This window comes from Triturus cristatus, chromosome 1_1 (assembly GCF_964204655.1).
Source record: "Triturus cristatus chromosome 1_1, aTriCri1.1, whole genome shotgun sequence".
NCBI lineage: Eukaryota > Metazoa > Chordata > Amphibia > Caudata > Salamandridae > Triturus > Triturus cristatus.
In genome coordinates, this window is record NC_140579.1 from 518,586,414 (window position 1) to 518,613,879 (window position 27,466).

Here is a 27,466-nt window from a genome sequence, read left to right on the forward strand (position 1 = left end):
TCCAGTCATAAGTTTGCTTTATTATAATTGTACATTACATACAATTTACATTTACCTGATGAGATTCTTTTGTTGCATTTTGTGTAGTCAGCTGTCCTTCAGGAGGCCTTAAAAATGAAAACAATTTAGTTAATTTGATAATGTTTTTTGCTTGTTCAACATCAAAGAAATAGATCCATTTGCAAGTGGACTGGTTCATAACTGCCAAGTGACTCTATGGTGTTTGTGACATTGACTTCCATTTGCACTTTTAACAGTGCATTTATAGGTTGCCAAGTGCTGTAAAAAAGTCAGGACTGGTTAAAGATGTCACACGTCGGGAATCACTTGGAAGACCATAAAAGACACCAATATTTTTTTACATTTATTTTGGAATAAAAATAAACAGAGAAAACAGAGTCTTTGAATACTGCAAAGCAAAGAGCAAGGCTTGCATGGATAAATATTAAAATTTCTGTCATCTACACAGCAAAAGTAACATGAGAGCAATATTGCCAGATCAGGCAATTTATGTTGGCATAAATTATGGTGAAGGAAACATGCAACCAGATGGGATGGAAGAAGCCGTGTTATTTAGTACAATATTACAGAATTAGCAAATTGTAATGTCTTCTTAGCGGAGACACCGCCAACGGAAGGGAGAAAGTAGAGGTACATTAAGGCAGCAGTTTTAAGTATATTAGATTTAATAGATCTGTTTTTGCTCAATGAACATTTGCAGAAAGCTAGCATGCTAAGATTCTGTATGGTACAAAAAACAGAAATACACAGTGTAGTGTTGTGAGATTATGTGCACTAGGACCCTTTGGGCTCTGGGCGGACTCAACAGAGGAATTACTCAACTTGTTGGGAGGTGTTAAGATGAATGGTTATGACATAACGAAAGTGCAACATGTGATCATAAGCTGAGGAATAAAAACTTCTCTTACAGAGCTCTGCGTATAGTGTATTCACTTGCTTGCTCCCGGGCTGGGGAGGGCGCTACAACTGGCAACGTGTAGGGGGTACATGCCCCAAAGAAACAAAACTGCTCTCCCTGAGACTTTGCAATGGTACAGTAACCTGCTCGTTCGAAGCATCACTTCAGCCCAGACACGGCCCTCTAAGAAGGTGAAGGCTGTGCAGAGGAAAACTGTCGGAAAGCCGGTCAGAACCCACTGGTAAGGCTGAAAGAAGAGATACTGAGCTGCCCCGTAACACAGAGCCTTATTTCATGCAAAGCAAATACTAAAGGAAGCGATAACCAGGTACCAAAGCACAAATATACTTACCGGCAAGAACGAGGGTAGTGCCACACCACCTCAAAATAGGAGCGAGACGACTTGAGCACAAGCAAGAGGTTGTACTTGCAGAAGCTGTAAGCTCCTGTGGAGGCAATACATGCCATCGGAATAGTGAAAGTTTTCAATGGTTGCAGAAGGGAGCGCAAAGTATAATGCAGCCGCGTTCCTGAAGTCACCTCCGGCATTCAACACCGAGAAGCAGAATATTGGCGCCAATTGGACTGCATGGATCGAGACGTTTGATGACTTCATAGATACCCTAAAGGAAGTAGATGATAAGAAAATCATTAAATACTTAACCTTGTCGGTGACAGAGTAAAAGAAGTGCTGAAGAAATTATTTTGGACTGATTCAATATCGTACCATCAGATCAAAGAAGCATTAGGAACCAAGTTCAATCCAACGCCGAATGTCGACTATGAAAGGTACATTTTCAAACAAGCGAGACAGCAAGCTGGTGAAACAATGGATACGTTTGTTGAGAGGCTTGACGTGCTTATCAAACACTGTACGTTTAATGAGTTCAATGACAGAGAAGCCATACACCTCAGTCATCAATGGCTGTCTGTAAGAGCCATTCAAAAGGTGCATGTTGAGAAAGATGCTCAGTTTGGAGAAATAACTAATTGCTGCAAGGGCCGATGAAAGGACGGATCGGCAGGCTGCTAATATGGAAGCTGGAACATCGAAAAGTGAATCAGCGTTGGTAATCAAAAGCAAGTATAAGGTGGATGCTTGCAAGTCGATGTCTCCAAGTTGTGTTTTCCGATGTGGGTTTTTGAGACGTCCAGTTATAGGCAGACGTGCAAAGATTGCAGGAAAGAAAACCCCTCCATAAGAGTTTGCAAAGTAAAAGAGAAACCAACTGCATCACAGCAAGAAGAGAAAATGGATGCCAGAAGGTTCCAGAATAATTCTCGCCACGCCAACAAGGTCAAAAAGCAACATCCGTTACGACAAGTATAAACCAGGCAAAGTCGATCATCATCGAGTTCATCCTACAAAGGCTTTTTAACTTCATTATCAAGCACCAGTAAAGAAGATGGATGTGTGATGATGGTATCGACCAAAGAACGACATACACACATAGGCTTGCTGCTTGCAGAGAAGAACAGGACAAAGACAAACTAACAAATTAAGTATCAGAATTAATTTGGAAAACACCCCAAGATTACAATAACGGTCAACGGTTGCCCCATAAGCTTTATCATAGCAGTGGTGGGTCAATTAACATCATGCCAGTCGAAGGCTTAACAGCCTGTCTCCTGTGCCATGCCTCAACCCATCAAATACAAAGGCATGCACATGGGTTGCCACCAAATCGTTGCAGAGTCCAGGTTCATTCATAGCAACCATGCAACATAAAACAACATCAGTGCAAGCACCAATTCCCGGTCTTCAAGGAACTTCATCCAGTGCATGCCAACTCAGCTTTGATTCTGCTGCCAACATGGGATTACCTCCATACCCAATCGGAAATTGTGAGTCAGTTCCTATAATTGTTTCACACCCTAGGAAGGCTTAAGAAAATGAAATTGCAAAGTCATATTACTGAGGGCATTCTCCCTGTACCTAGCTGCACCGCAGAGTCGCTTTTCACTTGCAAGCAGCAGTTGAGAAAGAACTGGAAACGTTGTTGAAGCATAACATAATTGATCGCTCCACCGGTCCTACGCCCTGGGTCTCGCTCATAGTGCTGGTGCCAAAAAAGGACAATGGAGGTGCGGTGAACATCTGTCTTGATATGCACCAAGCCAACAAAGCAATTAAGAGAGAAAGACATCCTTGTCCACATATAACAGACATAATCATGCAGCCGAAGGGAGCCAAAGTCTTTTCCTGTCTTAACCTGAAGAAAGGATACCATCAACTCGAGCTGGGAGAGAACTGTTGGTACAGTACCACAGTTTGTTCAGATACAAAAGGTTGAGTTTCGTCGGCTGCAGTAATATTTCAGGATATTTTAAATCGACTAATTCAACTTGTTACACATGTGTTTAACTACAGTGATGACATACTGGTATTTGGGACAACGCAAAAGGAGAATGTCGAACAAGTTATTTACATTTGGTAATGCTTATTCTGATGGATAAAGTATCTGCCTGTAGATTCCTTGCCTTTTGAATATACCCCATGCACAGCATTCCACATAAAACCTTTCTCCATACCTCTCGCACGTCGACGAGGATGTCATAATGCCATGGCACTTTATGTGACTTCGCATGACGTCATCAGGGCCATAAGAAGACCTCTTCGGCATGCTGACGTCAGTTCTACCCATTTTTTTGTGCCTTAAGGGTGAACCAACAACATTTCCAACAAGTATACAGTACATGTAATATTAAAGAAACCACATGCATTTGAATTGCCAACTCAACAGCATCTTCAAGAGTTGTATAGAAAACCTCATAAAAAACATTCATATGAAAAATATATATACACAAACACATTTTTGATACAAGCAGACAGGCAATGGGGAGGTGGGTGGGTCAGTGAGGAATCCACAGGCAGATACAGTATACACCAGAAAAAGCGATACCCAAGTTAAGTAACATGGTCTTCTGATGGATACATCTGCTTGTGGATTCCTCACCTTTTGAACAGATTCCCAAAGCAGTCACGCACTCAGAGAAGGGGACCTGCCTGCCTATACCAAAAAATCCTGTAACAAAGAAATTGCAAAATGGCCATACCTCTTCACTTCCGAATCCAAGTAATAATACTTTGCAAAAGTGTGGAGGGGGGCCCAAGTTGCCTCTTTGCAGATTTCAATAACAGGGACACCTCTAGCCAAAGCAGAAGATGAGGATTTAGCTCAGGTAGAATGAGCTTGAATAACTTCAGGTGGCTCCTTCCTAGCCATTGCATAGCAAATCTTGATGCACAGGAGTATCCAGTTGGATAAAGTTCTCTTGTGGACAGCTTTACCCTTCATCTTGCCCACATATTCGACAAACAGCTGGTCGTCTAATCTGAAGTCTCATGTTCTGTCAATATAGAAACCCACTGCCCTCTTGGGGTCCAAGCGATTAAGTCTCTGCTCCTCCTTAGCTGGATGTGGGGGAGGATAGAAAGTAGGCAAGATAATGGAAGGGGAACAGGGTAAGCACCTTAGGCAGGAAAGCAGCTCTGGTCCTAAGCACCATCTCATGTGGATTGAAGGATGTGAAGGGAGGCTTGGAGCTAAGGTCCTGCAACTCACTCACCCTTCTAGCAGACGTAATAACAACTAAAAATATAGTTTTGAAGGTAAGAAACCTTAACATGCAACTATACAAGGGCTCAAAAGGAGAAACCATAAGAAACGTAGGTTCAAGATTAAGATCCCACTGAGGCATTACAAACAGAGTGGGAGGAAACTTATTAAAGAGATAGCGCAAAACAAAGAACATCTGATAAATGGGCTTTCGAAGCATCAGTTGACTTCTCTCTGCACCATTTAATAAATTTGGCCCTCCTCCCAGCATGGACCGTCTTGGTGAAGTGCCTTCTGGCCGATAAAATACCATCCACCACATCAGGTGAGAAGGGAAACAACTCAGGTTGCCCCGTTCAATCTCCAGACATGAAGGTGCAGGTTCTGGAGGTGGGGGTGTGGAACCTGCCCCTGCGGTAGCAAGAGGAGATCTGCCCTGAGAGGGAGATGGAGCGGGGGCACAATGAGAGGCGAAGAACGTCTGTGCACCACATCCTCAGCAGCCAATCCGGGGCTATTAATATGACTTGGGCCAGTCTTGGCGAATCTTCCTCAGAACTCGAGAAATCAAGAGTGTGGGGGGAAACAAATAAAGAAGCTGGGAGCCCCAATCAAACTGAAACTTGTCTCCCAGCGCTCCCTGCAACGGATAGTAGAGGCTGCAGATCGACAAGCAGTGCGCGCTCTAATGAGTGGCAAACAGGTCTAACTGAGGAAATCCCCGCATCCCAAAAATGTGATGTACCATTGTCGATGGAGAAGCCATTCGTGATTGGCTGAATACTGCAGACTGAGACTGTGTGCATGTACATTCCGAACTCCGCACAAGTGATTTGCAATGACACAAGTCTGTTAAGCCCAGGACCAAAGCCCCAGAGCTTCTCTGCAGAGAAGGTACGACCCTACTCCACCCTGATTGTTGATATATCGCATCGCTGTAGTATTTCTGTTAAGACCTGAAATGACTGACCGCCAAGAGAAGGGAAGAAGGCCTGGGGAGCCAAATATATTGCCGCAATTGCAGAAGATTGATGTGGAGTAATCTTTCCCCTGGAGACCAAAGATCTTTGACTTATAAATCTCCCAGATGAGTTCCCCACCCTAGAGTGGAGGCATCTGTTATCACTGCAGCCACCGGAAAAGGAGGGTGAAACGGCTTCCCTTGAGATAGGATGCAGGATACACCCCACCATTGCAGAGCCGCTGGAGGTCCTAACTTCTCGAGATCTCCATTGCATTGAAACCACTGCCTGCAGAGGCACCACTGAAGTGCCTTCATATGCCACAGTGCATGGTTGACCAACAGAATGCAGGAATCTAACAGATCAAGCAGGCGCAAGGCCTTCATGACTGGAACAAAAGCTCCATTCTGAAACAGCAGAATCATAGCCTGAATGTCCTGAATCCTCTGAGGAAATGGCTCACTGTAGTGTCCAGTAGTGCACCTATGAAGAGGTTGCGCTGAGAGGGCTCTAAGTGAGATTTGGGTATATTTATTGAAAATCGCAAGCTGAATAACAGTTGCATTGTCACCAGCCAATAGTCAAGATACAGGAACACTGGAATCCCCGACATTCTGAGATGTGCTGCCACCACTGCCATCATCTTTGAAGACCCGAGGTGCAGAAGTAAGGCTGAACAGATGGACAGCAAACTAATAATGCTGAGACCCCACCGTAAAATGGAGATACTTCCAATGTGATTTCAGAAAAGGGATGTGAAAATATGCATCCTGTAAATCGATTGAAACCATCCAGTCTTCCTACTCCAGTGCAAGAAGAATCTGTGCTTGGGACAACATTTTGAACTTTTCCTGTTAAAGTAACAAGTTCAAAATCCTGAGGTCGAGGATCGGCCGCAAACAACCATCCTTTTTAGGAATCGGGAAGTACCGGGAATAACATCCCTGACCCTATTCCTGCTCTGGAACCAGCTCTATTGCATCCTTCTGAAGCAGAGTTTGCACCTCCTGTTGGGGGAGCAGAAGATGCTCTTCCAAACAAATCCTTTATGTGGAGAGAACAGGAGGGGGAAACTCCTGGAAGGGTAAGACATACCCACTTTCTATTATGTCTAAGACCCAAAGGTCTGAAGTGACAGACCTCCAGTGAGGAAGAAAATACATCACCCGTCCTCCCACAGGGCAAGCATGCTCTAAGATGGTGAAGCTAGAGCTGCTTTCCTGCAACAATGGCTGGGGAGGAGGAGGGGGAGGCTGGTTGATTGGCAGAACCACACTGACAACCTCTGCCTCTTCCCCTGTAGCTCTTATAAAGAGGATCTGAGCCTTGCTGCTGCTACCAATTTCTTGCTCAAAAGGACAGGTTCCTTGAAAAACCTAGAAACCTGCTAAATTGTCTATAGTCCTTAGGCTGGGACTGAAGCCCTAATGATCTCGCAGTCGCCTTGCTGCCTTGAAATCTCTGCAGCACAGACTCAGCATTAGCCTCAAACAAACGAGACCCGATGACGGGCAAACCCAGAAGAGTAGCCTGAATATCTGGTGAGAAGCCCAATCCCCTCAACTAGGCGTCTTCTTGTTGCAACAGAAGAACCCATGGCTCTTGCCACAAAGTCTGCAGTGTCCAGACCTGATTGAATAACCTGGCAGGCCACAGCCTGTGCATCAGTCAACAGCTCGGAGAAATAACCTTGGAGATCTGACTGCAATTTTGGGATGCACTCCCTTGCTCTGTCCATCAATCCATGCAAATTACGCGCCCCAACAAACAAGTAGTGTTTGAAGACTTCAGGGTCATACTCCCAGAAGAAAAGATTGTCTGTGTCGACTGCTCAATCGTCTTAGACTCCCTATTCGGCAGGAGTAGTAGGGAATGATCCAGATGACAATTTAGAGGAGCAAGAAGCCAGAACCACCAAGCTCTCAGGTGCAGGGTGGGAGGATAAAAATGCAGGATCCTCTGGAGCTGGCTTACATCTTCTGGCCACTAATCTTGAGACCGCTGCACAGATCTCAAGTATGGGCTTTGTCAAAGCCTCATTGAAGGGTAATAATGGCTCTGAAGAAGAGGCAGTGGAATATAGCACCTCTGTAAGAATGTTGGACTTCAGTTCAGCCTAAGTGAGAGGCAAGTCCAATATATCTACAGCCTTACTTATCACTGCATGATAAGAAGTTACCTCTGGAGGTGCCAAACCTTTAGGAGATAGTGACTCCCACTCAGGGCAGTAACTCCCACTCAGGGGAGGTATCGAGACCACTATCTTCCTCGAATCCCTCAAAGTCCGGCCCAACTCTATAATCTCTCGTTCTTCCACACATCCATGCTACTCTTGATATCTCTCTTCCTCCAGCAATCTCTGACCTTCTCTATGGAATCTGATCCTTTGCATCTGCAGTGCCAGAGGCGGCGTCGATGACATTGGTACAGGTGCCAAAAGTCGATCCTAAGGTGGCAGAGTCGGTGAAGTCAGCTCCTGGCAACCCAACACTGGCTCAGATCCAGACGGCACCAGAGATGGCTCGTGTGATGCCAAAGAATCACGCCCTTCTTGATGTGGTAACGACTTTGACTGTCTCGGTGCCAGCGGAGGCCAGGCCACCAGATTTATGGGCATGAACGGCATAAAGGTTGCCTGCCGGTACTGAGCCGGAACTTCTCCAAGAGAATATGATTGCGGACCCATGGGGCCCACAGGAGCACCAGATGGATTCACAGCCCTCGTAAAAATGCTGAACATAGCATTAAGAAAGTTGGAAGTATCCGACCCCGGTGTCGGGAATGTCGGCTATACCGGATCCTGGTTCGAGGGCACTGGTGCTGTATGAGGGACCACCAAATCTTGCTGCGGTACTGGCTGTCCTGTCAGAGTCTTTGGCCTTGGAGCAGGAGGCAGAATCATCGGCCTCAGAGTTAGAGGAGGAGTTGGAGGCCTCAAAGTGGAGGACAAAGCTGGAGACATCCTCATAGATGGAGTCAGCAAGAACTCTTCTCTATGCACCGAGGCTCTGGTTTCAGGAACACTGACCTCGGCAAACCACCTTTCGGAGAAGGACGCCGAGACCCGTGTCACCACTTCTTCTTATGTTTCCTTTTAGAAGATCTTGAAGTGTGGGGCAATGGCAACTCCGAGTGAGGATGAGACTACCTCTCTTTTGTCTCTCAGATTTTGCCAAGAACAACTTTGCCTCCTTTTCTTTCATGGCTTTCAGGTTCATCTGGCGACATGATGTGTAGGCTACAAAGTCATGGTCCGACGACAAACACCATAGACAGTCTTCATGGGGGTCAGTGATGGACATCTGACCACTGCATTTCCTACATGGTTTAAAGCCCGAATTCCTCAGTGGAGACCTCTTCAATGGCAACAAAGTTGCAACAACAGAATCGGAGAAATCTACTACAAACTAAAAAGCCTGGAAAAAAACGTTACGTGTTCTAAGTCTGCTACATGTTTGAGAGTAGTTTCCCCTGGCCTTTGAATTTCCCTTCCCATCCTATTGTCTTCAAGGTAGATGTCCACATCTGGAACACTACACACATGACAGGGGGTAGTGTTGGTGGGAATTTCCCTTTGCAAAGTAAATGTAGCATCGGTATGTCCCGAAGAACCTATTTCTCAGCATTACCTCGGTCGCCCTGTGTGTTATGTTGTTAATAACTATTAGTTGGGAGGCCCTGTAGTAGGATTCAATGTCTGCAGCTGCAATTCTCCTTTCATAGGTGGATTTGAAGCATTTGCTAAGGGCAATGCATGGGAAGGGTCTGGTTCCATAGAAAGATCTGGACCCTAGAGTTGATTGAATGCGACCTTGCCCTTCTAGATGATGGGTACTGGGCGGAGGTGAGAGCATCCCCGAGGTACACAGCAATAGCTTTGCAACTTCCACTCATCCAACTTCACTATCACCTGGAAATCAAGCATTCAACTAAAACTACGCAGACTAGTGACCGATTTTAAAACTTGGTCCACGCTTCCGCATTTTCGTCTGGAAGATCAGCCATTTTTAATATGGTATCACTCCCCCGTTTTCTGTACTACTACAGAATTACCCATACCCTTTGTCTGACTCTAGTCACTGACAGTGAGGAGGACTTTGAATAAAGTAATTTAAGGGATCTAAATCCTGGAGAAGGCCTACCACCAATAGTGGCGTTAGGAAAGCCGAAACATATTGATAATGGGAGAAAGGCGGACAGGGCGCTAATTACCAAGGTACACCCTAAACCACCGTTTTTAACCTTACCAAGGGGGGCCCAGAATAAAGTAGGGAGGAAAGCCTCTTAGGTAATTTAAAGTTTATTCTGCACAGTGGATCTCTTATAAGGCTGGAGTAATAACTCCATAAAACATACTTTGCTCCATCCTGAGAGCTAGTCTGAACCAGAGTGTTTTAGGACGCCCTTTGATGAAGCATGCCACTATCTTTTGGATGAAGCAATATTAAAACCACTTAGGGTTTCCCAGAGGGGGGGTTGTCTTATTTTTTAGATTTGTTTTCTTCTTCCATATCTTTTGTATGTTAGTATATTCGTCTGGGAGGACAAGGGTAGAGTGCAGAGGCGGCTCCTCCATTAGGACAGAGCAGAGCCGCCCCGCTGCTTTCTCGCAGTGCGAGAAGCAGAAAATAAAATGGTATTTTAAATACCATTTTATTTTCTGCTTCTCGTGCTGCGAGAAAGCAGAAGGCAGGGGTATGCCAGATTGGGGGCGGGCGGGAGGATATGCCTGGTTGGTTATGGGTCGGGGAGGAGTGGCTTGCACCACTCTGAGTACCCTGACTGTTTGGTTGGCCCTTTTGTGCCGACCAAAGCAGTCATGCGCACTCTACATTTTCTCTATGGGGGCTGAATGCAGCCTACATAGAGAAAATGGCCTCCCTACAGGTGCCCAGCTGGGCGCTGTCTGAGACTCCGCACCAATCATAATGCTGCCATTACAGCGTTGTGATTGGCTTACAGGAGGGGAGGGAGCATGCCTGTTCCTGTTCAGGAGCAGGAAAACGTGAGACACGGCCCAGGAGCAGAGGCGGCGCGCGACCGTTCTGGTAAGTTTTATGTTTAGTTTCATTTTATCCCCCACTCGTGGTAACCCCCGCGCGACCAATATGCCAGAGTCTCGAGCTTGAGAAGTAATTGGAAAAAGTCATGCCTGTATCCTCTAAAATAAGAGTGTTGTAACGTACTGAAATGGGAACTAAATACTTTTACTTATTTGGAGGTACAAACTATCACTCACAAGATACCCTGAAGGGGAATGTCACAAAAGAGCACACACAGTGAAGAAGCAATAGAGGTCTTTTTTTGGCCCCACTGCCACTTTCAGATATTGGTCTAAAAGCACTGATAAAAATAGTGGTACTGTCACGACTCTTATATTACTGGATTACTTTACTCCTGAAGATCCCCCGGAAATCATTTTGGGATATAGACAGTTTGATCTTCACCCTAATCTGGTAGCGTCTGAATTAAACTGTCTAGACTTAGCTATCATCGGATGATGGGAGAGTGTGTCCCCCGGACATTGAGAACTATTATCTAGCTGCACGACTGCAGTGATTGAGAGGATAGCTGGTGGACCATCCTAGAGCTGAAGCATTATATGCTCAACTGTAAGAGAAGCTCCACTCAGCCAACAATCACAATGCTTATCCGTGTGAACCCCAAAAAGTCATAAAATTAACCGGTGCTTAACCTTCTGGTAACTGGCACAAATGTAGTCAGACTTAATTTAGAGGCAATGTGTAAAGTGTTAATGTAGCACACAAACAGTAATAAAGTGAAAACACAACACATGCAAAATCCCAAACCAATCTAGAGAAATAGAGTTGCCCAACCCCCACATCTGGTTCTGGAAAGTTCTTCCCCTGTCCCTTATTACTTTGATTCTAGACTAAAGCATTGCACTCTATCTTGGCATATCAGATCATTTGATGCACCACTCGCAGTTGATTCAAAAGTCTTCTGCTAGACTTATTCTCTTGTTAGCATTGGATTGATTTATAAAAAGATCCACCTTTTAGGAGCCCAGCACACCGCAGAGCAACTGTTGCCTGCGCAACCCAAATTCACATAAAACACTTGTTCTAGTTTCAGAGTCACCCTTTATCAGATCAACATAACATAGCTGCCCTCTGTCTATCCCTAGCGCTTCCTGTGATGGAAACACCAGATATGGACCAACCTCAAACACACCTAGAAGACTGCAGCAGTAAATCACAAATGGCCCAAGGATGTATTGTCTAAGAAATTAGTCAGATGCACATATTCAAGCACAAATGCTCAGCAGTGCTCAGCAAAGGGTCTGCATTCAGCCCAAGGACACGATAAAGTCCAAACAATGCGTAGTAGTAAAGCGCACCCCAGATTTAACACACACACAACACATACAGCTACTTGACCCTCTTCAGAATGTGACCTCCAGTTGGTATTTGTGGCCCCTTCTATCAGGTTGGGATCAAGATTTCCTGCGCTTCTCTTTATTGCACCCGCTGTACAGTATAAAGTATGCCATGTACCTAATGCAAGCTGAATTTTAGCACGCACTGTAAGAGATGGGACTGCTATTCACAGTTGTTATTGTTTAATTAAACTTAAACTGTTCCTGATTGCCAAGCCTTGATGTTCTCCTTTTTGATAGTCAGAACCTGCTTACAACATTTGGCGAGCCAGCCAGAAGCTGATCACAGCGGATACTCAGACAGCAGCCTGGGGACAGAAGGATTCAGCCACCCAGGCCCACTCTGCGTGCATGTCTGAAGAAAAAGGTGTAGCAGACAAATAATTGAGCATACCAAAACACACATAATTACCAAACATAAATGACATAAGAGGGAAAGGAGGGAGGCAACTCCTCACCTCTGGACTCTGTTCGAAGAAAGGATAGTAAAGGACTCCACAGCTGGGCTCACTGTCGAGGCTTCAGCACCTCCTCCTCCATACACCGGCACGTGTGTGGTTACCCCTGCAACGCCAGCCTTGGGTACTGCAATCATCCCACAGTTGAAGAGAAGGTGCCACCCACTTAAAGGAGACCCCAACCACCGTCACCCCTAACTACTTCACATAGCCTAGGCCTGCTCCAGTCCATGGCCACTCCGCACAGGAACCCAACTTGCAGCGCACCACAGCGGAGCCAGACCTTAGCCCCTCCAGAGTCATATGAGGGAGTTTGGCTTTCTGGGCGATTCTTAGCTGCATGGGGCATAAGAGTAACAGGAGAAGAAACACCCAGTGGGGGGAGCACAGGAAGGTCTAGGACAGAGGTAGGCAGATCCAAACACAGGGACATAGCTAAGAAACTAATGGAGGAGAAGAGAACTACCCATTCCCTCGAAGAGGAAGAGAGAAGTGAGGCCAGGCGCAAAGAGTGAAGAGAGTAGGAATTGGATGAAGAGAGGCTAATCACCAGCCTATGGCCATATCCCCAAGACGTAGGGCAGACAAGGAGATCAGGAGGCAAGGTCATCTGATCCTTACTGAACCTCAATGCTCAGATACTGATAGCATAGGGACGTATTACCTTCCCAGAAACAGAGCTGAATGACAAAGCATGGGCATTTCGGATGGGTAACCACACCCCAAAGGAGAGAATTACACTCGCAGAAGGCAAATTCTATGTGAACCCTTTTTGTGGTTTGCTAGCCCAATGGACAAGGGGAGAGAGCGAGTGTGCTAGGCCCTGGCCACAAGAGGGGTCTTTTGAGCCAGAAGACATGGCCATGGCAGAGGATTGTATCAGGAATGAGGGAGAAAATCTAGATTGGTACTTCCTCTACATGCAGCAACCCCTTCAGCAGCAAGGCAATTTCCCTTACTTCAGTGGAGCGCTGCAGGGATTGTTTATGTCCTTTGGGCCCAGATAGACAAAGAAGGGATTAGGACTACGTTTCAGTCCCTACTTAAGGGAAGTGGATAACCTGCTTTGAAAATAACACAGCAGGCATCGCACTCACTATAGGGTGTATTAAAAGTCTACTAAGTAGCCTAATAGGCGACCAGACTAATGGCGTGTTTGTCCAAGCTCATTAACCAGCAATAACCCTGACCAATACACAACACGATGGGGCAGTGTTTAACACTTGGAGACGTCAGATCTGCAGGGCCCTGAGAGAAATGTTCCCTGACCGCCCCAACATTTGGGACTGATGGCAGAGACTATTAAGCCTAACAAAGGGATAAACCATTACCTCAGCATAATGAAGGAAAGATGGGTCCAGGAGACAAGACAGCCATGGGTTAATGCAGGTCTACAGCTCACCTTCTTCTTCAATATCTGATGGCACACCACTAATGCACAGGGATCTGTTAGAACGCCTCATCAATGCACTGACGCTGTCGAAATGAGTAGCAGTCGTCAAGAGAACCACACAATCATGAGGCCAGGACTTTATCTCCCTGGAAAACACACTCATTGACTGGGCCATGAAGTAGGCAGCCTACGGGACCACAGGCGCAATCCACGAGTTCCCAGTACAGGAGGCTGAGAGGAAACCTTCAGAGGACTCCTCACTACATTCCGAACTACCATACACTGAAACTGAGACAGCTAAGTTGTACCTTAGGGAAATACAGGGTGTGGCTCTCCCACATGAGGGACAACTCTGGGAATCTAGGGGATGCACACAGACCCCCTACTATCTCATCTACAGGGACACCTCTACAGGGAAACCCGTCATGCCCCAAAGCCTATTCTACAAAGCCCTGAACCACCTCCACCTCCACTCGCACACCCCTGAAGAGAGAATGCTCGCTAACCTACAGCTAGACTGGTTTATTCCCCATGCAGGAGAAATGATCACTATGTACCTAAAGTAAAAGTTACTTACCTTCGATAACGTAATATCTGTTAGAGACACAGTCTAGCTGCAGATTCATTAACTTTTGAATTCTCTCCAGGCGCCAGTCTGGATCCAGAATTTTTTCAGCAGTACCGATGCGTTCCGGGGGACTGCGTTGTACAGTTCTGCCATGATGTCGGCTCCAGACCTGACGTCAGTGGAGCCGTATAAGTCCCCTCCGGCGCGTGGACATCAGTTTCTTCTGTGAAACCTTCTGCGCCAGAACGCGCAACCACTAGAGAAACTTGTTGAGGAAACAGCGTGCCAAAAAGATCAAAAATCTTTGAAACAATGATAAAGAAGGACATCAAATGGTATGTTAATACCAGACATGGACTTTTAAAGAAAACCCTCAAAAGAATCAACAAAGCACAGAGTTAAATGAAATCCTACACCCTGGTGAAATACCACCAAACAAGGGAAGAACACCTTTTACTCTATAGACCATTCATCAAACATCTTTGAAACCCTGTGCCTTGGTAAATAATCCCCAGGTAAAGGAAGAAAACATTGCACTCTGTAGCCCATTAATTAGTGGTAATGAGTGGCATGATAACAGGAAAACAAAACCAATAATAACAGCACCAAGCTGATTGTTGAATTACACCATTTTGTGACATATTGATAGTGCCAATATCAGGTATGATGATATCAAACAAAGACTTTCAAAGAAAGAACAATTAAATCAATACTGCCCACTGGTGTCCAATCCAGTGTGAAATAGAAAAAAAAAACACCACACCGACCACACACATTTGGAAATAGACAATATGACAACATCCCAACACAACCTATGTGGCCAAGCCAAGTGGTCTGTTGAATCCCAACATAAGTTGAGATAGTGATCCCCGGTATATAAAACGAGTACTGAAAAAAGGAATAACCTTTACCTCATATGTCATTTCCAGAGTGGGGAGGATGGGCCGGGAGTTAATGAATCTGCAGCTAGACTGTGTCTCTACCAGACATTACTTTAACGAAGGTGAGAGACTTTTACATCTGATAGAGACATCTAGCCGCAGATTCCTTAACTTTTGAATTAAATACCATAGTTATACCCCCCTGGAGGAGGGTCTGCGAACCAATCCTACAAAAGTTCTCAATGAGAACCAGCTGGTCATAACTAACAACTGACCAAATGTACGTAGAAATAGCTAAACAAGAGCTTGGCTCTCAATAGAATCCACGATAACTGTCACAGAACATATAAATAATAAACAACCCTACAGGCCTGAGAGAATCGGCCCTTGAAAGAAAAGGGGGAAAATCCCCAAAAGAACCATCTGTCAGTTATCAGACATTAACCTCTATCCCCCAAGGGAATAGAAAACTCATTGACTAAAAGGGCTGAGTCCAAGACAAAAGTCATGTAACAACAATGAAGAAATATCAGGGAAAAGAGCTGCCTTTATAAAATCCAAAAGAAGGACTCTCAGGACCCATTCCATTATACCGAGATGAATGAACACCAAAAGAAAGATGAACAAGAATACCTCCATGGTATTGAGAATTTAGTTTGAACAAAATGACCACTCGAAGGTTACATAATGCACTGTAAAGAGGTTAAATGACAACGATAGATTTTAATTTAATATTGATATTCATCAATTTATGTCAGTTGTAAAATAAATTCACCACAAAGGTGTTATCACTTGGACATATACATAATATATTTAAAATTGTGTCCCACTAGACTCCGAGTGGCCTGACAACACATAGAGCATTACTGCCCCACATTTACTGCAGGACCGCAGGTATCTACATGGCCTTCAGTGTCATGGTCCAAAGTTACGAACACGACTCCTAACAGTGGGTACGGTCAAATTACCAAGACAAGCGAGAGAAGAAAAGGAAACACACCTATTAGTGCCCTATCAAAACATTAAATAAGGAAAAGATTAAACATTAATGGGAAATAATATATGAAATCAATCCTTGTTATCAACAAGAGCATGCAACAACACTTGTGAAATGAAACATAATTTGATCACAAGCCTGCCTCAAGAATTAACAGCTATGAATCGCAAGGATTTTTAAAGCACAGTAAAAATAGACACAAACCCAAAAAGACAGGTAGAATATACCCTCCAAACAGATGCAAAAGGCATTGTGGGCGAATAACAAGAGCTTCTTATAATGCCTAAAAACTCCATAATTTGAATGACAGAAAACAGGTAAGGAAACTGCAGCTCAAAGTCTCCATCAGTATGTTCCCAACATTACCTATCACTCAGCGTAGGATACAGAGTTCACCCCATATATTCAAGGAATAAACAAATGAAATACCTATCCCTTCCACAGTGGTGAAGGTAACTAACGTTTGTATTCCAAAGACTCTGAGTTTACTCTCACAATTTTCCAAAAAGCGAAGCACATACAATAAAAGTGTAGATTTGCAGTCTACCCAGAAGGAGAAGACAACTACACCATAAAAACACATAGTCCAAGACGACTTTAATGAAGGATGACCACAAGAACATGTACTCAAAAGAATACAAAATGTAGGACTTGAATATTGCCATAATAAATATACATACTACAAGATTAGTGAGGACATCCCACGTTGAACACGATAACGAGGAAAGACCAGAGGTTCCCTATATACCAGACTTACCACTGGCATACTAACATGTCCCTATGAGAGACAAAAAAATGTTGAAAACATGCTCATTTTTGAAAATGTAACTGCTTCAAAGAAGCCTGCATCAGATAATCTTCCCTACAAGAAGACACATCCTTTGACAATAACCTCTTGAGCACAAAGCTCATCCTCGGAGGCCAAGGGAAACCTCCTTTGTTATCTAAATCAATACCAGCCTAGGAAAAGGAAACAATTAGTTCTGAGAATAAAACAACTGCTCTCACAGGACACCAAGTGGTCAAACCAATAACGGACATGTAAAATGCCCTAACAACGCTTACTCGCTTTGAAAGAAAACCTACATCTCAAGTATGAGAACAAACAACAAAAAGCTATGACTCTGAAGACCTCTGTCTTATATGGAAGCGTCTCAACGCTGCATCAGCTTGCCTCTCAAAAAGATGGGGACCATCGAATGGCATGTCTCAAAAGTCGACTTGACGGCCTCCAAGAAACTTAAGGTTACCAACCAAGCTCTATGCCTTAATGCCACTGTCGATGTCATTGCGCGACCTACAGAGTCCGTGCTGCCAATACCACACCTTATGGTAAACCTAGCAGCCTGTTGAACATCTTTAATCAAATCACCAATCCCCGAGCTGACATTGTCCGGAAGAGATGGTAACAAATTCTGTAGCGAATCCCATAAAGCATGGGAATATCGCCCTAGCACACACGATTTATTTGTGGATCTCAAGGCTGAAGTTGCTGAAAAAAGATGTGTTTATCACATGCATCACGATTCCTAGACTCCTAACCCACTGGATTTTTAGGAACAGAATCTACATCCTGAGAAGATGTCGCAACCAGGTGGAAGGGCGTCTATGAAGACACACTGGGTGCCCAGGTGCAGGCAGGTGTCTACGTGCAAAATCTCGTTTCACAGAGGCCCCCAACTCAGGCTTAGCCCAAGAACCTTATAAAATATCAAAAGGGCATTCCCAAATGGAAGAACAGGTTCTTCCCCTGGTTGTCCCTAAAAAAAAAAGGACCTCAATCAAAGGGTCTGTAGACCTTTGCACCATAGGAAGCAACAAGTTTAAAACTGTAGCCACTTTTCTAAGCATGTCTGCATAGGAGGAACTTGCCTTTGTAGCAAGGCCAGGGGGTGAAAGCAACCCTGAAGCTGGAGATGAATCCAGGCCACTAGTCTCTCCCAGAGCAGACAACCAGCTCTCCTCCATCTGAGGCACATTATTGTTAGAAATGGGCTGGAAGGGCCCTGCCTCAATCGACACAGGCTGTCATTATCAACCTCTTCCTGAGAAGGAATCAAAACCTGCATATTCCCCTCAGTCTGAATAGTTGACTGCATCTGACGTCGTACGACCCCCTACGTGGAGGAGGAGAAGTGACTTCGACCTACACCCTGATGTCAGTGTTGCAGTCGGCTGATCGAAGTCGGCATGGTAGGTCAAGATCCCAAAGGACTGTGGACCTGCGCCAAAGCGGGCCAACAGACATCGACCGCGCCTACACCTCGACACCAACGGCTCAGCCGTCACCAAGGGCAAACCCCCTGACGGCGCCCCACTCATCTCCTTGGGGCCTAAAGGAGCTCCAGAGGTAGATGGGGTCCCAAAAATAAAGTGCAAGGAATTACGATATTCCTTAATCTGAGCCATTGACACACCGGCTCCCGGAAACACGGCCTACTCATCCTTCGAGCAGAAGGAGCCATGGGAGACCCCACATGGTGAAGCCCGGAATGCTGCGATTTCAACAGCCCCTTACCTTTTGACTTCCCTGGAGAACGACGTCCTCCAGACAGGCTTCGGCTCCTAGATTGACCTCGCTTTTCTTGGGACGACAAAGACCGAGGCTGGAAAGCCTCAGAGGATCATGGCACAAGCGTCGCCATTAACTTCAAACATCGTCCTTTAACAACTTCAGTTTTAGCTCCTGGCAGGAGCCATTACTTCGGCGTCATGGTGCTCAACTAAACACCACATACAAATTTTATGCAGGTCCCTCTCCAACATATGTCAGTTACAAGACCCACAAGGTTTGAAACCTGTAGACATCAGTCAAAGGCACACTGTTCCACCGACACAAAGTGTCGAAACAGGTCAGGAAAAAATCGACCCGAGGAACTGCTTCTCCAGGTCCATGTTACAGTGCGGAAAAGAAGAAACTGACTTCAGCTCAGGACCAGAGCCGACGTCATTGGGGAGTGGTATGGCGCCATCCCCCAGTGCGCAGTGGTACTGCTGAAAAAGTTCAAGACTGGTGCCTGGGGAGAATTCAAAAGTTAAGGAATCTGTGGCTAGATGTCTCTATCAGATTGAGTGCACAGTATATCAGCTGCACTCACCTAATCCCACACTGAAGGTCATAACCTCATCTATCCCGAGACCTTCTGGGCCATTCCAGGTACTACACACAGACTGGATCGACATGATTGACAGATGTGCCACTGACCAATATCTAATTGTGTTGGTGTTAAATAGATGAATCCTTAAATGAAGACAGGAGATGAAGGTATTCCGTCTGGATATTTATTCTTGAGTTTGTAGGTTAAACAGCTCAGCCACCCAACCGCCTCTGGCTCAACTCAGCAATCGGTCTGCCAAGATTCCACTCTTGAGCCAGGGCAACTCTACAGTTCTAGAATACATAGATGTCAGCACAGAAAGATATAATGAAGTAGCATTACAACAGTTGGTCTGCCCCTATTGTATCTAGGTTGATAAAAGCTGGCCCCTGCACATACTGCAACACTAAAGCCGTAGCTGACTTTCTGGTTTAAGAAGTAATACCGCCATCCGGGTGGGGGGTACCAGACGTCATCCAATCAGACAAGGGGCGACTTCTGTAGCCTGATGAGCATAGCCCACAAGCTAGTCTTAGCATACCACCCCCAAAACAATAGCATAGTGGAACACCTCAACGGACTGCTAAAAAAGAGGCTACGCAAACTGTGCACCACCATGAGTAAGAAATGGCTGCAGTGCTTGCCCCTAGCCCTGTTCGCTCTAAGAAACTCCCCTCGCAGAGACCACCACTTGACCCCACTATTAGCTAGTTACTGGTAGGTTAACTTGAATACAAATACCTCAGAGCAGAACCAAACTAATCACAGAGTCCAGCTCTGAGGCCCTAGGTAATGAAATATATATATGTAAATTCGGTATCAACACTACCAAATATAACACTCCATTTAGAGAAAATGGGGTAGACATCAAGGGCAATTACAACTGTCGTACTGATTATGCGATATATGTACTCACATGCACCTGTGGACTTAGGTATGTGGGAAGTACCAAGCTCCAGGTGCATGTGAGGATACTGCAACATCTTCGCGCTATCATCAACAGCGATCCGGCATATCCGGTCACTCGTCATGTCAAAGAAGTTCACAACAAAGATATTAATTGCCTTTCTTATTTTGTAATTGACTCAGTTTTAGCTTTACGCAGAGGAGGAAATCGAGAAAAAATACTTAGACAGCGAGAGACGAAATACATTTTAGAACTTGACAGTAAATTTCCTAATGGTCTGAACAACACAGAAGATATGCACACCTTTTTATAATTTTAACTGGGCTCAGTTTTAATTTGCATGACATTATATGACCTCATTAGGATATTACTGATACACAACATTATATTTATTTTCACATATCTATGTGGAGATATGGTTATCGTATCAGCAGGTTCATTAAATCGCTGTGGGTACTCAAATTTTCTTCACCAAATATCTGTCTAAACTGCTTCAATATATTTTCTTAAATACTTTTTTTCTTAAATAGAAATGTTTCTTTGGGAATAGATTTTAGAGATGAATTTGCACTAGACACTTTAATTCACTAGTAACATCAAGAACATTTAGGCTATTATGAATGTCAAAAGGAATATCTCAAATAATAAGTCGGTGCACTTAACAGTTGTAATTTAACTTTTATGCGAAACTGAGCATATATGATTGCATTTTTTGCACAGCAAATCCACATTTATGTGGAAACTTGCACATCTCAAATAATTTGCACTTAATATAGCATACTTTGCACATGCGTAATTTGCACATTTACGTTGTGTATTTTTTGCACACATGCTCTATGTCGCCAAATAATAATATGAATAGCAAATATGATATGCATTTATCTAGGCGCCATATGACAATTTGCAGATTTTTGTTGTATTAATACTGAAGATTTACAGCGTACTTTGCACATGCGTATTTGCACATTTGTGTCGCGCATGTCATGCACAGTTGTGTGATACGTGCTGTATAAATAATACGTATGGCAAATATGATATGCATACATCAGGTTACTAAATGTCAATGTATATTTATGATGCACCTACATTAGAGATGTTGACACAATGTGTTTATTATGTATTACAACATAGTAAGAGAAGAAAGAAAAGGAAAAAAAAAGCCTACACTGTTAGTATTTTGTTACTTTCCATTATCACGTGGTGTAAATGCAAAAAAACAAGAAAAAAAGAGAGTATATATGTTTAAATTGTACCGCTGTTTCGCTATGTGATCAAGGGCACTGGATGCCCGAAACGCGTCGTGAGGAGTGATTTAATGAGAAAATAAACTCACCTGTGATTGTGAACTTCCGTGTGGGACATTGTCTTTCGTGTTCGCCGCAAGGAGGTACAGGAAGTGTTGTGATATATATATATATATATATATATATTGAGCAAAGCTTGCGAATTCCTCTCTAAACAGGTTACCCAAAGGAAGGAGGTGAGCACCTCCATTTACTTACCCAACTGCATCTCGCAGCCCTGTGGCAGAGTCCTAATCCGCAACATCCTTCACAGATGGAGAGATAGCAAGTTTGAGGGGACTTTTAATGTAATCTTTTCAACTCCTACACCTGTCAAAGTCAAAGGGTCATGGATACACCTCTTGAACATTCGCTTGGGCCCATCACTACCACAACCACCAAAGGAGTCACCATCACAGACTTTTCCAGCATGAACTATGAGCACTTTGGGGACTGAAGCGCCCTTAGCGCTTCCTCCAGACGTTGCGAACACTTTGTCGATAGGAGTGCCCATTGGCTTTTTACCCTATGTGCTTTGTTGTTTTATCAGCTGTGTATAACCGACCAGGAACAGGTCAAGTTTCAGCCAAGGTCACCAGGTAAAGTGGTCCAGCATGAGTCCCAGGATCTAACACATTTAACATACAACTTCACCGCACACAACAACTGCATCCTACATGCATTACACAGTGCACTACTACACAACACCTGGTATCAGCACATGACCTCAGTGGGAAGCCAAATATCTTCAACTCCTGCTACATTTGCTGATTGCCAATACAGTAGTTACAGAAAGACTATACCTGTCTCAGGAGGTACCACCCAGCAAAACCTTGTGCCTTATACACTTGTATCTATGCCGAACAGGAGCCAAACTCCAGCCCATCATTATAACACCAAGTCCTTTAAGTCCTGACAGATCAAGATGAGATCCAGTCCGAGCTAGACAAGCTCAAGAAAAAGGACCAGACATGGTATTGGCACACAGGGCCTAAATTCAGCCCCCACAAGGGTTTCTTGGAGGTCACCAAGCCCTCAGCCCAGTGCAATAACGTGTCCACACATTCACCAACCTGTTGACCAAGGCGAGCCCTTTTTGTAACTATAGTACATTGAAAAAGCGGTCGCGGTAGCAATAGCTTAAGAAAAAGAATACATTCACCACTTTTGCTTATCTGGGATGCTCAAATCTAATTTAATTCCAAAATTGAGAAGCATCGAATGCAATTTCCAGTCAAAGCATTACTTATTGGCAACACAGTTGCTCCACAAAAGTTTGTAGTGCCATAAATATTTACAGTGCTCTTTGTGTAAGGGGAAAAAGAGAGAAGGTTGGGTAGATGATGATGGATCTGTGAGTGAGGGACAGGAAAAAGGTATAGTGGCATGTATACATCATGTGTTAATCAAATAAAACCTTTTTCAGCATAACACAGGTCAGTTGTTCCTGAGTATATACATAGCTCAGAAGTACATATTAATTGTCTTTATCTTAGAGCTTGTAGTAGGGTTGTATGGTGTCAACGTTTCGACCCCTATGGTCGAGGGTAGATACAGTCCTCACGTTGGGGTCTCCTCCAGGATAAGGCTGAGAAGAGCCAGGGACATCTTAAGGATTTTGGGGGCCCTGGGCCAAACATATTTTGGGGGCCCCTGTTCAGAACAGATTTGAATTTGATCCAATTTGAGCCCCTGTTTCCCACGCAGTTTCTGCTTCCTCAGCTGCATTAGCGATCCAGTTTGCATCATAGGCATTAGCCTATATATTACCGATGTAAAAGGTCGCGCGCAGCTGACAGCTGTAGGATTTAGTGTTTCCTGCCCTGCTATATTAATACTTTTTAAATTGTATATGTGTGGCTGAATTACTCTGTGCTTTTTAACAATTTCTCCTACCTACGCACACTTGCACTTTTCTTGATTCTGCTTGCCTACACATCCTTAGCTGCTTTGATTCGCATCTTGCTTTTCCTCCAGTCCTGGTCCGCTGCGGCTGATACTCCGATTGTGCGGAGGGCTGGGGCTGCTATCGGGCTCCTCACTTCTGGCAACGCAGTTTCCACTTCCTTAGCTGCGTTAGCGATCCAGTTTGCATCATAGGCATTAGCCAATATATTCCCGATGCAAACGAACAAACGCAGCGAGCGCGCCAAAGGCAAGCCTGATTGTGCAGTGAAGTGTCCCGGAGGCATCCGCCGCCAGCCATGCTGCCCATTTCCCCTCCGGTGAGTTTCTTCCACTATATTACAATAGAAAAAAACTGCTTAGCCTTAGGCGGCAACCATTATGTCAGTGTATAGCGGCTGATCCGAGCTTGGAGGTAGACTTTCGATCCTCCCACGCAACAATAAGTGTAAAAACAATAAGAAAATAGAGGACTTAAAGGCCACCCTTTTAAACTGTCACTCTATGCAAAAGCATGAACCATACATTTATGGCCTACTTTTAGATGAACAGCCTAATTTTTTATTTCTACTGAGACCTGACTGTCTGAAGCCTCTAACCCTACTATCGCCTCGGTCATCCCTACGGGTTATAAAATCCTTAGGAGAGATTGGGAAGGGGGTCGGTGTCGCCCTAATTTACAATCAAAAACTAGACTGCTCTCCCATCCCGATGGAAAAAATCGAGAGCGCAGAGTCCTTAGGCTTCTGCCGTACCTTATCCCCCCCATCATAGCACAGCTGGTTTTCTGATTTACAGACCTCCCAGTGCAATTGGAAATTTTATAACTACGCTTAACACAGCCACCACATCCCTGGCCTTAAAATACAACAACTGACTTATTCTGGGAGATTTCAATATACATATGGACAATGGAAAAGACCCTCAAACAATTTCCTTGTTGGACACGCTGCAGGCCTGCAACACGTTTCCATCTATTTCTTCGGCCACCCATGAGAAGGGCCATACTCTAGACCAAATCTTTCACAACTTTGACATATCAGTAAACTTACCTCTTCCCATTATCTGGTCTGACCACCTCCTATTAAAATTTGTCTTTCTCAACTCTGCCACAGCCCTCGGGCTAACGCAGGGCAGAGGGACCCTAATTACAGGACGTTTCATAAAATATCCATCCCGATTTTAGCAGATGACCTTGGTCGTTCCTCACCAGAGCTGTCTGGCTGCCCTGACTCGGACACCCTCTCAATAGATTCATGGCTCTGAACCAACATTGATGCAGTGGTACCAGTTGTTTCCCGCTCCTCAAAGAGTTCGGTCCCACCAGCTCCATGGTTTAATGATTCCCTCAGATCTAGCAAAAGAAATTGTAGAAAGATGGAACGGAAATGGCGTAAATCCTATCCACCTGTGGATAGGAAGGTGTATAAAGACAACTTAAAAGCTCATTACATTCTCGTGAAGGCAGCCAAGAAAAACGTCTTTCAAACCAAGATAGAAATTGCCCAAAATAAGAGTAAGGAAATCTTTAGTATAGTTAAATCCTTTACCGCCCCGAAAGCCGGCACAAAGGAAGGGCCATGCACGGAAGAATGGTCTAAGCAAATAGCTCAATTCGTCCACAAAAAGATCTCCGTGATCCAACTTCAACATGCCTTCACTAACAGCTCAGAGGAAGAACTGGCCTTCTCCCTTGGTTCTAATAGCATATTTCACCTCTTGGATCCTCCATCTTCACTAGCTTTCCCTGAGTTTCAGCTTGAAGAGTCACTGACCCTTCTCCAAAGCATTAAGTCTGGCTCTCCTACCGACCCATGTCCAGCGAATATCGTGAACCTATTAGCTCCCACCATAAACCCCACGGTAAACCAGCTCTTTAATGCTTCCCTTGCCTCAGGCAACATTCCGAAATTATGGAAGAATGCTAAGATTCTTCCACTGATAAAAAAGGCTACGGCCAAACCGACTGACCCTACCAGCTACAGGGCAATCTCCTTTCTTCCGACCCTCTCCAAAGTATTAGAGAAGCATGTAAACCAGGCTCTCCAAAAATACATAGAAGATGGGAAGCTCCTTCATGAGTCCGGTTTTAGGGCTAACTACAGTACGGAAACCGCTCTGCTGGAAGTGACTGAATTTCTCAAGGGTAAGCTGGACCAGGAAGGCAAGGCTCTTCTGATACTGCTCGATCTGTCAGCGGCCTTCGATACGGTCCCAGATGAGAGGCTCCTGGAGAGACTTGCTAACATCGGCCTGGGGGGACCATTTTAACATGGATATCATCCTTCTTGGCAAATAGATCTCAGGACATCTGGCTCCCCCCTTTCTCATCCCCGGTTCCGGCCATGAATGTATGTGACGCATCTAGGCAGATGCGTCACTTTGTAAACCCCTGCACCACATTATACCTGCCCGAGGTATAATGTATGCAGGGTGGGTGTTGCCCTGCAAAAAGCTTTGTAGAAGTGATCCATTGAAATCTATGAGAACTCAGTGCGCCACTTCTATGATGCCATTGCGTCAATATCTTACACCTGCCTCACAGCAGGTGTAAGACTGATGCAGTCAAGCCCCATGTGAAAGGACACATTGCTGGAGTTGCGTCTATTTTCAGACACACCCCAGCAATGCATCACTTTTGCGCCTACAGATATGTCCGAAATACTGACGTATCTGTACCTCCTTGCAACATGATGCATCATACAGTAAATATGACGCATCCGTCATGCGATGCATCACTTCTCATAAATAAGGCCCTAAATGTGTTTACATCTAATATTCAGGGATCGTTATGTGTGTTTTCAATATTGTAACACAGCAGCAGCTCACCAATATTACTGCAAATAATTTCTGTGATGCCCTCCCATTTCTTATATGTTAGGCCTTGTTTTGATCTAAAAGAAACTTTTTTTTATGTATATTGCATGAAACAAGCACAACATTTCTCTGCAAAATGGCTGTACTAGACTTTCACACATCAAGTACATAAAAACTAAATTAAAGGAAAACAGTATTTAAAACAATCTGTTTAAGCAATATTCGAGGTCATTAGGGCAAGACTCTGGAGAACAGAGCTGACTTTGTCAGGGGGCCCCCTGAAAGGCTGGGGCCCTGGGCCAGAGCCCACTTTGCCCATGCATTAAAACGTCTCTGAGAAGAGCACCTGAGAATAATCAGAGAGATGTGTGAGAGTGGTTTATAATTCTAAGCAAAAGGGGTGAGTGATTTAAATAAAAGTGGTAACAAATACCTGCTTGGGCAACAGCAAAAGTGTTGTGCATTCAGAAGAAACCGAGATCAAAAGTAGCTCCTATAAAGATGGAGAGGGAAAGGTCAGTGATCTAGTTATCAGGTGTAATGTCTCATTGAAAAATCAGACAAGTAATAGGGACTTACTCAGTCACGATAGATATCACGAGGTGAAAAATTCTCTTGTAGAGAGGAACACATCCTGACAATATCTGTTGGATAAGGAGCAGATAAGGAGATGACACGGGTCAAATGATTCACAAAACGCAAATGCGTGTCATTAAGGCACCCTCAATTACTGGTTGGACTCCACAGTCCCATGCATAGCAGTGTAAGGTTAAAAATAACAGCCATATGAAGTACAATCAAAGGAGTGCAACTCCGATATCTTTTTCTATGTAAGTTCGAACTCTCGTATATTTACAGTGACTATCGTGCTCAAACGATTGCGTGCCGTGATCACAGCTGAGAGGCGCCCGCCATACATATCATGCGTGGTGGCATCCTCAAATACTCGTTGGACTCCACGGTCCCATGCATCACAGTGTGAGGTTTGAAATATGAATAGCATGGAAAGTAGTGTCACTCCGTTAACCGACTCCGTGCTCGGTCGGGCGCTCGTGTGTTTACAGTGACTGCCGGTTGTCTCGTGCCTAGGTTGAAACGGCTTCGCTAAATTGCTAAAATCAAAAAAAGGCAGTGTGGATCTAAAATACGCCTATGCGCCGAAAAAGGGGTATTATTAAGATGTTCCGTAATCCAAGTGGATTCTGAAACGACATGCATGATTGTCTAATCTCAAGGACCAAATCTTAGAGGGTGAAGGCTTACCTCAATGACGGCCCTAAAGTGATCGCGGATCCTTGGTCTCACGCTAAATAAGGTG

The 27,466-nt window shown here is 44.6% G+C and overlaps 1 long non-coding RNA gene across 1 annotated transcript; it reads right to left on the reverse strand.

Annotated features, from left to right (window-relative positions):
* LOC146870522 (uncharacterized) lies at positions 1 to 27,466 on the reverse strand. The gene is made up of 5 exons (XR_014978311.1): positions 27,412 to 27,466; positions 26,728 to 26,792; positions 26,582 to 26,641; positions 1,272 to 1,542; positions 1 to 107 (listed from the first exon to the last, which is right to left on the reverse strand). It is a non-coding gene; the product is annotated as an uncharacterized LOC146870522 (long non-coding RNA).